Raw genomic sequence first — 12,166 nt, 5'->3', positions numbered from 1 at the left:
AACTGTAAGTTCAAACTGAACTTGGAAACACTGGGTTTAAATAAGTTTGGAATTACAAGAGTTTTATTTTATTTTGAATATTTTAAAATACTATATATGAGCACTTTGAGTGCTACTTTGTTTTTTATAAACACTGTTCTGTGTATGTACATTTTCTGTTTGTACATGTGTATACTGTATAATTTTTCTGAATCTGAATTTATTCCTGTATCTTTTAAATACAGGAATAAATAAAATATCATGTCAGTGATATAATTCATTTAAAACATATCAAATGTAAAAGCTGTCACAATTATTCCGATCTTCCCTAAAGGCAACATAAGCTCGCTCCTCTTCCGCGTTGGTATTTGTAGTTTTATAAATGTGGCACAGTCGTACTTTTCCTAACCGCAGCGCATACATAGAACTACACTTCCCACAAAGCAAACGCACGAGTCTTCCACACGAAGGTGAGTGTGTGTGCAGCGTTTGTTTGTTGTTGGAACGTGTTTTTAGAAGAATCCCGTGTCAGAAAGTCATTGCGTGTTTAAAGAAGCCCGTTCCGCTCTGTTGTCCATTTTACTAGAACTGTAAGAGCCAGCAAGCATGCGCATTAGGTACTGCTAACGTTGTACGTCATTATGTACAGTAAGAGCAGCTTTCCGTCAGCATGGCAGTCCCTTTAAATTAGCCTGCTGGCTAACTGAATGGGATGTTGTATGGTGATAGAACTTGCTGTATGTTTGGTAAAAACGCAGAGCTGAAGAGGAAACCGTGCAGACCCTCAGTGAGTGGAATATGTCCGCTGGGAACTTTAACTGTCAGCGAACGTTAGCAGCTCTTTCCCTTCCAAGGCTCACAGCCAGCCCGAGTCCCCGTCTCCTGTATTTACTGTACACAACACTGTAAACAGACAGACAGACAGACAGACAGAAATCATCCACTCATAAACAGACGGGCGTCGTTTGTTTTATTTCCTGAACAATGACCCAAATCTAACGTCTACATTTACACTAGTGGGACTTGAGTCCGTCTAAATTCCACATTTTTTAGTGATTAAAATCGGACAAGTGTATTCAGTCATGGTTATGAGCTATTTATATTTGCCCTAAGCAAACAATCAACAGGGTTGCAAAGTTATTTAATGGAGTTTGTTGGGACAGAGGGAACTGTTAATAAGTGGACATTATCAGCTGTATGGGGCAAACCAGCAGGACGCTGACCTCTGTTTACCATCAATGTTTACAATTAACAAATAAGATAAATATTCATTTCTTGGCTTGTCTGCCATGACAGAAATATGACTGCCCCCATTCCATCATTTATTTTTAGTTAGTTCAGGTACGAAATAGAAAAATAAACAACTAAAACAATTTTAAAGAACACTTTGTTATTTAAATGACAATTTTTGTATTTCAAGATGAAAATCAAATAACCCCAAAAACTTTTTTTTTGTTTTCGTTTTTTAAAGCTGCAGTAAGATAACTTTTGGGAACATTTGCTGAAACTTTCACTGTGTCCTTACAGTAGTACATGAGACAGATAATGTGTGAAACAATCAGGTTCCTCTGGCTCCTCCTAAAATGAACCTATGATGATGTCACGCATTAGTTTGTGGACTACTGTTTTGAAGCCTTAAGTTTGGCATTTTGGTCGTCACCATGACAGACGGAGCCAGCGGAGGTGACGTACTGTGAGTTGAGCTGCTCTCATTGGCTGCAGAGTTTTGAGTCGTCCATAGCAGGAAACAATGGCGGCTTGCCTGCTCACACAGGACCTCAGATTACAGTTAAACAGTTTTGACAATGAGCTGTCAATCACAAGGTAGCCCTGCTCAAAAGCATTCACAGCTTTATTGTATATTTTACTGTAAATGGGACCATAACTTACTAAATGAACATCATACTGTATGGAACAAGACTGAAACTAGAGACTGAGAGCATAAATTGGTTAGGAAACTGTTTACAGAGCTCATTCTCCATTAGAGTGAATATTATCAGTGTGTTATTGCAGCCTGGTGGGCCGATGGCCTTTTTAACTAATAAATTTAAGTTTTTCTATTGGTACCAATAACAGCATTGCTGATTCGGGCTGCCATAGCCGCCCCCTCCCTCTTGGGCCTCGGCTGTCAATCAATCAGTCATACAGAGAGAGAGGAGATCACGAAAATGGAGAACAGCAAGAAGCGTTTTTGTTTTACGATCACTGCTATCACCAGAATGCACGTACTGTATATAGTCTGGGGCACCTCGTGAAAGTCACTTCCTTGAGAAGCTTGAATAATGCATGTTTCAGCAGGTTGAAAATAAGCTGTCCCATCACTTTTTAGACCATAAACATGAATTGTGTGAGCAACTGTATGTGATCATTTTTAAGTTGGAGGCAATATGATTGGACTGTTGTGGTGATGTACACTGCCAGCTGCTTACACTGCCTGTAAGCTCTGCTTTACTGGATGGATTTCAAGTTGGATTTTGCATTGTCTTTTGGTCGTATGGAAAACTCTTTTGATTTGTCATCAAAACTTTCCAGTTTTAGGCTTTCATGGTAATAATTACTAAGATGTGATCCATATAAAATAAAGATGGAATATATATATATATCATGTTACATGCGAGTGGTGGTGGACGAATCATGCTGTAAAAACTAATAATTCCCTAAAAATGTAAAAAGAAATATCGCAGTGATGCTTTGCACTCATTTTATTTATTGAAACAATTTTTTTTAATAAAAAATTCATATGTTTGACTTTATTCACTAAATGTAAGTACAGGTTAATTAAAGTGGTAATGTAATTGAAACACTTCAACTTATTTTCACCTATTTTTTTATTAAGTGTATTTTATTATTAGATTTACATATTTAAGTAAGGAATGAATAGCAGAATAAATCATTTTCAACTTACTAACTAGAATTATGGCAATAGTTTTTTGTGTCTCAGTGAAATCACTTCCTGTGTTGAGGCCCTTTGTTGCTAAGTTTACAGGAAGATGCTGACATTCTTTGCTGATGTTCTGTGTCAGAGGAAGGCAGTGATATCAATACACTTTAGAGGTGTAAATGGCCCAGGACAGGAAGTCACTGGTCAGAAAGGAACTACTTAAGCTACATCTGAGTCACTTTGTATCATGTTTATTGAATATGTGTAGAAATAGGAATGGAAGCGTGAGACGTTGTACTCTCCTAGTGTTGTAGTTGTTTCTTGAACTAGAACTTGGTGCAGTAACTGCATGCAGCTTCTCAAAAGTCCTTTGCTCATATAGTTGGGTTGCCAGGTTTGATTGACAGTTAAATTAGCCTATATAGCCTATATATTAGCCTAAATTTGGGGCATTATTTAGCCTCCTTCCCCACATGCTAGCATGACATAGTTGGTCTCAGTAGGGCTTTAAAAGAGCTGCATATACTGTAGTCCATGATTTGTCTCAGTGATCAACTGTGATACTGCACCAAAAGCTACCTGTGACCTGGGGACCTTCTTCCCCACCTTCTGTGTGCACAAGGGGTAGCAAACGATCCATAATGGTCTTTGTATTGTGCAAACTGCAACAAAAAAGTATATCAACAACTTTAACACTGCTTCCTTGTCAAAACAAAATATTTCAAGAGTTATATATACATAAAAAGTATAAACTGACATAAAATACTATTTAGGTATTCAGTAGTTAAGTACGGCTGCAAAATAGATATTATCGAAATCACAATATGACCATATGATCCAAATTGCAGAAGCTACTATGTTTTGATAAAAAATGTAAAATGTGACAAACAGCATTATAATGAAGTACTGTAGTGCTACAGAGATAGCCTGGCCTACAAATCTTGTTCTTCAGATGTAAGAAAACAAATTTCACATGATCATTATTTAAAAAATTTGAATTTGAAAATTGTGATGCAAAAATGATAATGCCCACTAATTGTGAATCATATCACAATTGTAATAGCTATCAAAATGATGATTTTTTTTCATGTGCAGCCTAGGGCTGGGCGATATGGCTTAAAAATAAAATCTCTGATTATTTCACACCAAACCCGATTTACGATTTTAATCGATTTCTTTTCCCTTCTTAAAAACACACTACAAATGACAAAGAAATTATTCCAAGTTTTGCTTTTATTTTGATTTGAATTTCCCTTCTTGGATTTGAACAAAATTTCCCCTTAGGGCTAAAGTGCAACAAAACGCTGTTGTGGTGGAGTAAAAACACACCTCCTCCAGCTCTCTAGCAATCCTTTCCCTCGTGCTGTTGTACAGGTGAGGCAAAGCAACTCTGGCAAAATACTTGCGGCTTGGTAGCACATACCTGGAGTCGAAGGTTTTCAGCATGTGGATAAACCCCGGCTTTTCCACTGTGTAAATTGGAACCATATCTTTAGCAATATGCAATGCGACTGCATCAGTAATAGCTTTCCACCGGGTCCCTTTCTTATCATACGGGACACAATGTGAAAATGAATCCACTAATGTAGACTGTTTTTTAGCGGGTACGAGCTCATACTGGCTTGCTGCCATGTTGTGTGTATCTGTGGAGAGGCGTGGGGAGGGGTCAGCGCACTCTGACCTACGGGAGTCCAAAGGGAGCACCGGTGTTGTGGAAGTTCAAGAGAAAACCGATTTTAACTAAAAATTAATCGTGTTTAACTACAAATTCGAGTTAATCGATAAAATCGATTTATTGCCCAGCCCTAGTGCAGCCCTAAATCAAAGAGATTTCTTACATTTTCATTCATATTACATGGCAAATGAAATCAAGTAGATTAGCTCAGAAAGTGCACAAAAGAAATAGAAATGTTGATTATTTGGAGAGGGGAAACCTGCAGGTTAGCTCAGAGTGCAGAATTAGCTCTAGCAATGGGGTCAGAGTCATGGATTTTGTAAATGACTGGAAGGGGGTGGATAGCTTTGAACAGGACCTGGTGAGGAATAAACTCTTGGTTTAAGGTGAGACAGCTCCCACTGTTTCCTGCGTCTTTATGGCTGTTATTGTAGTTCGGTTTCACTCTGGGACTTGGTGACAGCTGATAGAGGTGCAGCCTGATGGCTTTGGATGGGAAAATGTATCACTTAATTAGGCGTATCATTTTTCTGTGAAAAAAATCAAACAGGTGGTCAGAGTCTCTTTTATGATGTTGTGTGGCTGATGAATAATACTCCTGTATTGAGTTTGTTTTGAATTAAGTTTTGCCTGTTTTTGCATTAATGCAACACATCTGGCAAATATCTAGTCTCTAGTATGTTTTGAGGAAACAGCAGGATTTTCATACATGCTGTGATTATCAATATCCAGATGAGGTAGGTTGTGCACACTTAAAGTGTGTAATATATAGGAGGATCTATGGGCAGAAATGGAATATAATATTCATAGGTATGTCATTAGTGTATAATCACCTGGATATAGGAATCGTTTTGTTTTTGTTAACTTAGAATGAGCTGTTAACGTGTCGCCTTCCATTGAGTCTGCCATGTTGAACCACCATGTTTCTACAGTAGCCCAAAACGGACAAACCAAACACTGGGTGCATTTAGTGACCACCGTAGTTGTGATCTGTAATTATACCACTTGATGCCTTTTAAATGTTATATTTGAGAATATTAAAGCTGCAGTAGTTAACTTTTATAAGTTTTGTAATATTTGCTGACATTTTCACTTTATCCTGACAGTAGAACATAAGACAGATAATCATTGGAAAAATCAGGTTCCTCTGGCTCCTCCTGGGTGCTCCTAATGGCATTTGCAAAAATCCCAACTTGCACAGTTTACTCAAATTTGAGGGTCTTTATCTGTTGTTTCATCATATCTTATGTTATATAACAAGTTACTGTAGGTTACACATGTGTCTGTATCTGGCCTCGCATTTAGTTTTCATCTGGACTGAGGTTGAGGTTCAGGGAAGTGTCAGGGGGCTGAAGTGAACAGCTGGACTTTATTAATTTTCAGAATCATCTCTCTTATAAAAAATATATTTAATTAGCCTTTCCTCTATGGTGCTGTTTAGGAAGCTCACATGACTTCTCCCCCCTCTAATGGCAGCCATCTGTCTGTAAGGTAAAAATAGACACATTCATTTTTGAAAGAGATTCCTCACATTGAAGGTGTATGGGAGCTCAGCTCCACCTCCACTGCAACCAGCGTTACTGCATGTCACTGATTTGACCATATTTCTGTTTTTGTTAGTGCTGATAGTAGCTTTGGTTCAATTCTTGAATGTGAATAATTTTTTTTCATAACAATCCAAACCTTGGGGCGCCCTGACAGCTCACTGGTTAGAGCTGGTGACCATAGACTGAGAAAACACCAAAAAAGCAATCCAAATCTCAATGATAAAACTGATTTGAATTTTGTTTATTTGAGGAGGTACAGTTAGTTGGTTTTTATTGAGCTATGCAGGGTTTTACATTGTTGTGGAGGTTTTGTGGCACACTTTCTGTTGGCCGTATATGACTTTACATGAAAGATCAAAGGTGAATTTTCTGATTACAGTACATGTACATTGCTACACAAGTACACTTTTGAACTATGTATATGTTTAAAAAAAAAAAAAAGTATATGCATTGCACAGTATTGACTTTTCCTTACTGTTTAAATCTGAATTGAAAAAGCACAGAGTGATGCACACTCACATGAACAGCGATTTAAATGATAATTTTTAGGGACCGAGCCAGCGACCGCTGGAGGTCCGTATTGTTTTTGCTTAGTTTCTTCTTATTATTATTTTTAGTCCCCTTTGACTGCATTTTTGCCCCCCTGAACATATACGAAAACTCAAAGTTGTCAGGCCTGGTGAAAATGGGGATATTATATACGTCGCTTTCGGGTCTACCACTAGGTGGCGCTACTATTGAGAAAAGTATTTTGACTTTTTTGTTACTTAATAACTCCCACATCGTTTGTCGCACATTCAAAACACTTATATCCACGCGTTCGGTGAATGGAGCTGAATCTCTCCATATAGGCCCCGCCCACTTCCGCCTATAATTTTTTTTGTTAGAGCGCAAAATGTCCATACAGTACTATTTTGTGGTCCTCCTACACGCTTTGTCCGATTTGCACGAAATGTTCACCTAGCACCTGGGGAACACCCTGGCAAAAAAAAGTAATTTGAACATTTTTTGATATTTCAAAAAATAAGCCTGCTATAAAATTCACACTTCCTTTTGATTTTTCGTCAAAAAAAATCGTGTTTGTCGTGTTTGTAGCGCCCCCCACAGGATAAAAAAAATAGCAACCCCCGGTGCCACGTTTCATGGATATATACGAAACTCGGTAGGCACGTGTAACATGCCGGGACGTACAAAAAAGCCTTTGGACCCATACCCCAAATCCCACAGGGAGTCGGCCATTTTGATTTAAAGTTTCAATTTCAGCGAACTTTTTGCGTTGTATTTGAACAAACTTAAATTAAAAGTTGTGCTATTTGTGCATGTACATTAAAGGGCATGTCCGTGGCATGCCCTCAAAGTTGGCCAGGTTGAATCGAATGTCAAACTGTGATGCCATTTCCGGCATTTAAGGGCTTCTGTTTTAACGAACTCCTCCTACAGATTTTATCAGATTGACTTCAAATTCGATCACTGCAATCTAGACACATTGGTTATCAAAACTTGTGCCATTTGAGACTGTACGTTGAAGGGCGTGTCTGTGTCGTACCGTCAAAGTTGGCCATTTTGAATTCTGTGGTCATACAAACTGATTGAAAAGTTGAGCTATTTGTGACTGTATATCAAACCGCGTGCCAGTGACAACTTGTCGATTTCAGCAGATTTGCCATAAAATAGTACTCATAACTTCAGTGTGCAAGGTCCAATCTCCAATAAATTTAATATATTCTGAAACAGTTTTGCCCTGAACACGTCCTCATAACTTCAGCGTACGTGGTCCAATCTCAATGAAACTTCACGTGTTTGATAACACTCTCGCCTTGAACATGTCTAGCGCCACCTACTGGCAACGGGAAGTAAGCGCAGCGTGGCGATTTTGAGCTGATTTACGTGAGATTTTCATGTTTTGGTCCGCACGAGTTATGACATCACGTGACGCGGCCGCAGAACTCCCCGAGTTGCGTGGAGTGCGAGGTCCCGCCCAACGCTGCTTGCAGCTTTAATTTAAATTATGTTTAAGTGGTCGCTGGCTCGGTCCCTAATTATTAATTATGTAAAATTTTCTTTCACAAGAAACACCTGGCGGGCCAAACTGAACCTTATACCAGGTCAACTTTGGCCTGTGGGCCCCACTTTGGGCAGCCCTGAACTAGACAAAACTGACAAAACTGACATTCTTGTCAACAAAAAGGTTCCAGGGTTGACTGCCATGGTGAGTTACTACCCTTTGCAGACATGCAATAGAGATGTAGTAAACAGTTGTAACAACTTTAGTTTAGAGAATGTTAAGACAAAGTGAAGAACCAAAGTGAATAAGAAAAAAAAAAAATTAAGGGCTGGTGATGTTATGATATGCAAAGTTGGACTCAGACACAGACTCAGCAGTAAGGTAAATTAAATGGATTTATTGCAAGGGTAGCGGGATGGGGAGGTAGCTGGCTGAAGCAGAGGGCTAGAGGACAGAGGGGAAGGGCGTGGCTTACAGCATGCGGCTGGTGAAAAGCTGGCGGGCAGGTGAGGTGTAGTCCTGAGGCACAAGAGACACGGTTAGGCAGGAGTATAACGCTATCTGGGAAATGACTAAGAAAACTGGAATCTCTAGGACACAAATGAAGACGATACTATCATAGTAGCTGACTTTCAGTTTTATCTTCAGGCGGTGTAACGGTGGTCTGTGGGCTAGAATTTGGCTTATGTAGAAATGTGCATAAACTTCTCTGCAAACCTACTCAGAGAAAGGTGTTATGTGTAACTGTAAGTTGCAGCGGAGGTAACACACACCCCCTCAAAATTGTTGTGTAGCATCTAGCAAGTTAATTAGTTAATCCGACTCCTGTTGGGAGAAAAAAAAGAAAGAAATACCCTCCACATTTCCTTGTACTTTGTTCCAGTGATGATTTGCATTGATACATGTGAGCCTGGCGGCGCCAGCAGTGCATATTTACATAAAGCATTAACACTGGATCATTAGATCAGTGACACTGTATCCCTCAGATCCCCTGACCTGCTTTGCGTCATAGCTCCACATGGAGATTTGCGAACAGGGATGCATAATGTAAGAGAGCCTATCAATTATGCACCATTTATTCATGCCACAACAGTTCCTCACACAGTTGATTTGGTTCCGTCTGCTTCATGTATTATTCAACAGAGCCGCGTCCATTCTCTCACAGTGCTCGTCCGACATACAGACATATTGTGTTAGTGCATTGTTGTGCGTCATTTCTGTCCCTGGTGTGCAGAAGTTATCCTGTTAAACTGAGGCGTGCTGTATGTGTGAGACCTGTCTTCAGATCCACATCGTCTCATTTACACACATTATGCTTTGAATCTAGTGGATTTAGTAAAGTTACAGCTTTGTAAAAGAATGACTGAAATATTTGATTGATGTTCACATATCTCTTTGGGGGTAATATTTCATTATCAGCGAACATTGCTTCAAAGTTGACTTTATAGGTCAATTATAGAGAGAAGAAAGTGTTCAATCACACATTTTCGTTTCAGCAGCAGTTTTAAAATTTTAGTCACAATGTTTTATGTCAGTGTGATAACATTTTATTAAATCAGTCTTAAATTTGTAATATCTTTGGTTTTTGGAACTTAACTCTTTTCTAATTCAAATAAAAAGTCATTTGAATTCTAAGTCTAAGTTGAAACATACTCAGAGTCAGGGGTAGGACTGCCACGATCAATCACAGCGCAGTAGCTACAGTACAGACCTTCGACCAATCACAGTAGCTACAGTACAGACCTTCGACCAATCACAGTAGCTACAGTACAGTGAGGCTAGTTCGTAGTAGAACGAGAGAGAGAGGGAAGTGAGCAACAGTAGTAATGGCGGGCGTTAGCATGAACATGAACGAGGTGGATTATTTACTTTCTAATCAATTTTCTTTAAAGTCTTTGAAGGAAAAATTGGAAGTACAGAGATTGGGGACGCATCATCCAAACGATGTTCAAATAACACAAAAGGATAAACAACAAAATTGTAACTTTTGTGTTACGTGGTTTCAGAGAACGGACTGGCTAACAGAGAGTGTAGCTAGGAATTCACTTTTCTGTTTCCCATGTTTGCTTTTTAGAGGAGACACGGCTTGGACCCAACAAGGAATTGTGGATTTAAAATATTTATCCGACAAAATTAGGAAACATGAATGCAGCACGAGCCACATTGGAAATAGTGTAGAGTTGTCATTGCTGGGTAAAGTAAACATCGCCTGACAGCTTAATGAGGGTCACTGCATCCTGTACAGAGACACAACGAGCTGGTAAAGAAAACCAGGCATTCACTATCACAGATTGTGAACTGTATTACATTTTGTGGGGACACAAGCTCGCCCTGCGGGGGTCTGACTAATCCCACTACCACTTCACTCCAGCGGGGACTAGTTCTCTTTTTTAGACAGTCAATTAGCCTATCACCTGTCAAACACACAGGTTGCAAAGTACACGTCAAAGACCACAGATTCTCTCATAACGGGCCTGGAGAATTTTTCGTGCTTCATATCTGAACTGCTGACAACAGATGACAATCAGCCACATGCAGATGCGGACACAGCTGCAGCCGCTGTAACGCCGCACAGGATGCGGCGCTCCGATAATATGTCAGTAGCCGCACAGTGCTGTGACATAATGGTCGAGAAGTCAAAGGCTCGCTTTGAGAAAGCCAGGCACTTGTTGTCTTTGCATGTGCACATTACCCAATGATCTGCAGGGAGACACTGAGAGGTGAGCTGATGGTGAGGTTCAGCACTGTGGAGTCTGACATGGTGATTAACCTGTTTGCGTCACAGAAAGGCCATCAATGTGAGCGGTGTTTTAAATAAGGTATACCCAAACTCTGAAACAACTCTCTCTTCTACAAATACTGTTATTTTTGCTTTGGTTTCATAGGTTTATTTCTGGTACATGGTGTTGCAGATTGTTGCTGGTACTTTTCTATAATAGTTATAATAGTTAGTATAATAGTAGTAGTTGTAGCGCAATTGGCATGTGCTGATGTGTACAGAGGGGAGAGAGAGATTTTTTTTTGGCATCAGGCCATTGTTTTGGGTATGTCTCCCTAGTGTTGCCGTAGAGCACTATAACAAAGTACACAATGTTGTTGCTGTAACTTGACGTGATGCTACTGTTGCTGCTCTGTGACGTATTGATGAGTGTAATGCATTTGTTAGCCCACCCACCCAAAATCTCTACCAGCCGTCACTGGTAATTAGATGACGTTGATGACGTAATTATCATGGCCAATTTGACGTGAGGAGGGTTGTTTTGACGGGTTTGGCTTCTGGCACCACAAGGCTGAGTCAGCTATTAGCTGCGCGAGCTAAGTACCTGACAGCATCTAACATTACCGTTGGCGGCATTTGGATACTTTTAGCAAGTAAATCACCTCAGTACCGCTGTCTTCAAACTCTGTCTGTCTCGGAGGGTGTGTTTGGACCCGGTACAACTGTTTTCACTGGAAGGTAGCTGAGCCCAGTTCCATTGCACGCTAACAGCAGCCAGCTAGCGGAGTTGATCCAGAGGACATCAGACCGAACACCAGAAAATATTTTCTCCATAAATAGCTAGCTATCTAACTAATGAATCTTAACTCTGTGTCACTAAAATTTGAAGATTGATTGATGGGTGGATGCCATGATATTATTGGTTGAAATTGGTTGGGTCACACTCCATGCCATGGGGAAAAACGAAGCACAAATTTCCGCCTACATGTTGTCAGGCTTCTTCTGGCTTTTTCTCTAGTCCTTCATACTGTATGAAAATGGAAGCAGCAGAAAGTTGGAAGTTGGCTACTTGGGGGGAGGGGCAGGGGAGAAATCCTCCTCAGTTGTAATTCAGCTGCTGGTGTGTGTGTGTGTGCGTCTGTGTGTGTGCATACTGGTAGAGGTCAGAGAAGCTGCCAAATGATTTTCACTGCGAGGTCGTAAGGTCAACGTCAAGGTGCGGAGAACGGGGCTCAGCCAGACCCAAGGCTGAATATCAATGCTCCAGCTCTCCCCCTCGGTGGTGCTCACATTTACATCAAAAATCACATCCATCCTGCTTTCTCTTACCACAGGCAAAGAAAGCAGAGCAGCCACGAGC

The 12,166-nt window shown here is 40.1% G+C and overlaps 1 protein-coding gene across 7 annotated transcripts in view; it reads left to right on the top strand.

Moving 5' to 3' along the window:
• The first annotated feature begins 371 nt into the window (after window positions 1-371).
• Window positions 372-12,166, top strand: part of fhit (fragile histidine triad diadenosine triphosphatase) — a 432,233-nt gene continuing 420,438 nt past the window's right edge. For 3 of the 7 annotated variants that reach the window (XM_051415067.1, XM_051415068.1, XM_051415069.1), the window contains exon 1: window positions 372-449. The gene's annotated coding sequence lies outside the window, so the exon portion shown is untranslated. The remainder of the gene's footprint in view (window positions 450-12,166) is intronic. The other 4 variants (XM_051415071.1, XM_051415070.1, XM_051415066.1 and 1 more) reach the window with 2 other exon arrangements.

Source organism: Dicentrarchus labrax, unplaced genomic scaffold (assembly GCF_905237075.1).
Source record: "Dicentrarchus labrax unplaced genomic scaffold, dlabrax2021, whole genome shotgun sequence".
Classification (NCBI taxonomy): Eukaryota; Metazoa; Chordata; class Actinopteri; family Moronidae; genus Dicentrarchus; species Dicentrarchus labrax.
This window is presented reverse-complemented; position numbering and strand designations above follow the sequence as displayed.